The sequence below is a fragment of the Penaeus monodon genome, unplaced genomic scaffold (assembly GCF_015228065.2).
Source record: "Penaeus monodon isolate SGIC_2016 unplaced genomic scaffold, NSTDA_Pmon_1 PmonScaffold_1209, whole genome shotgun sequence".
Classification (NCBI taxonomy): Eukaryota; Metazoa; Arthropoda; class Malacostraca; order Decapoda; family Penaeidae; genus Penaeus; species Penaeus monodon.
Window position 1 is genome coordinate 7,072 of NW_023640923.1, and position 2,515 is coordinate 9,586.

General features: G+C 42.6%; 1 pseudogene; it reads left to right on the forward strand.

Moving 5' to 3' along the window:
• The first annotated feature begins 1,588 nt into the window (after positions 1-1,588).
• On the forward strand, positions 1,589-2,129 carry LOC119569005 (annotated as a pseudogene).
• Positions 2,130-2,515: the final 386 nt, after the last annotated feature.

Sequence of the window (2,515 nt, forward strand, 5' to 3'; positions counted from 1 at the left end):
GCCTACCTTGATGACATTGTAATCTATAGTTCCTCATTTGATCTCCACCTCAAACATCTTGGTGAGACTCTTGGTCTTCTCTCTAAAGTCTCAAGCTAAACCTTTCGAAGTGTAACTTTCCCAAGAACAAGATCCGTTTCCTAGGGTTTGAAGTTTCTGGTGAAGGGGTAGCCCTTGATCCATCTAAGGTGACATGTATTGCTGAGATGAATGCTCCTAAGAATGTGAATGGTGTACGACGCTTCCTTGGTGCAACAGGCTTTTTCAGGAAGCACATAGATGGATATGCTACATTAGCAGCTCCTCTAACTCGACTCCTAAAGAAGGATACACCTTTTGCTTGGGGACAAGAACAAGAAAAAGCCTTTGAGAGCTTAAAAAGAAAACTAATCACTGCACCTATTTTACATCAGCCAGATTTCACCCGCGAATTTGAAATTCATACTGACGCTAGCCAGATTGCCATTGGTGCTGGATTATTTCAACGTGATGATGCTGGAGTACCTCATGCCATTGGGTATTTTTCCCGCAAGCTCAGGAATGCAGAATCAAGGTATCCTGCCATTGATTTGGAAGCTCTGGCTGTGGTAGAGGGTGTTCGGGTATTTGACCCATATGTTTATGGCCGCCGATTTAAGATCTATACAGACCACAGGCCGCTGACATACATCTTTAAGTACAAAACAAAGTCCCCTAGGCTATCACGGTATGCTCACGACCTCTCAATGGATCATTTGTTGTACAACAAATGATCCATTGTGGGCTGAAGTCATTTCGTACCTTCAAGAGGTATCTTTACCTAAGAAACGGCTACCACTAGCTCTATCCGAATTTGAATTACAGCAGGGTGTATTGTAACACATCACACACCTCCCAGATCGGACCATTCATCAGCTGGTGGTCCCTCAGTCTCTTAGAGCAATGGCACTTAAGCTTGCACATGGGCCCCCTTTAGCTGCTCATCCTGGTGTTCACCGGACGTACCTTAATCTTAAAAAACATGTATTACTTTCCAAATATGTTGAAAGAGTCTCGATTGTATGTCCGGGCCTGTGAGACTTGCCAATGCCGCAGAGGAAACACTCAGAAAGTTCCATTAGAGTCCTTAGCAGCAGCGAGATTCCCTATGGAGCGAGTCTCTGCCGATATCACAGATTTGGGGCTTTCCACAAAGGGCTTTCGCTATGTTTTAAGTATAATTGATCACCACAGTCGCTTTTTACAGTTGATTCCCCTCAGGAATAAGACTTCAGCCACTGTAACAACTACCTTTTTGGACCACTGGGTCACTCTCTTTGGCCCACCTCGAAATCTACTCACAGATAATGGTCCAGAGTTCACTGCTGGACTGTTCAGAGAGGTTTGCCATAATCTGCAGGTCGACCATCACTTAACCATAGCTTATCATCCGCAGAGCAATGGTATGATAGAGCGAACCAATCGCGTGGTGAAGGATGCTTTGGCTATGCTTGCTGAGAAAGAACCCCGTCGTTGGCCCAAATATCTCTTCACTGTGCGTCTGGGCCTCAACCCTTCTATCCATCGGTCTACGAATGAACAGCCTCTTTTCTTATTATTAGGCCGGCACATGCACTTTCCATTAACAAACACGAACCTAATAGAGTGACCATGTTGAAGCCTCTGAATTTCAGGAGAGTATGAGAAAGGCAAGAGATTTGGCAACAGAAACATCTAGGCGTGCACAGGAAACATGGGCCAGGCAGTATAACAAGGGGTCTAGAGTCGCTTTCTCTCCAACTATAGGATCCCTAGTAATTAGACGAATTCCTCCATCTGTCAGGGATGGGCCTCTTGGTTCCCGCTGGGTTGGGCCTTGCCGCATTGTTAGAAAACTAGGGCCAGTAGCTTTCCTGCTAGAGGATATGATGCCGCCTAACACGCAACGCCGTGCTCACACGAATGATTTGAAACCATATGTCGGACCTGTCGATCCCGAGCCCGAAGACGAGCCTTTTGCCACAACATCCATATCTATGGGGAAGACTACTCCCTAAGAAGAATTACTTCTCGGTTCTGTTAGGGTCCATCAGACTGGGCGCCCGAGGTCTAAATTGACCACTCATCTTGGTGACGATGCTGTTAGATTCTCAGTCATAGATGATATCTAGGATTGTTCTTTTATATTTGTTTTTCTTTCATTTTTAGTTCGTTAGACTTTTAGTTTACTCGTTTTCTTACTTATTCTTATTCTAATACTTGTATTTTCCACTTAGTTCATTCCATTTTACCTAGTTCCATTGTTTTGCTATGCAAAACTTTTACCTTGATCCATTTACCCTTGTCTGTTTTATTATATTTAATTTTGTGGTTTACGTTTTACATTTTATGGTTCATGGTATTAAATTTCCTTGTAAGTGATAATATTGCTTTTAAATCAGTTTACTTGCATTTGTAGTTGTGTATATTTTACCTATATTTTACCTCGGTTTTAATGTTCTATATATATTTATAAATCTATTTATATTTATTCTAGTGTGTGTGTTTGTATATATAT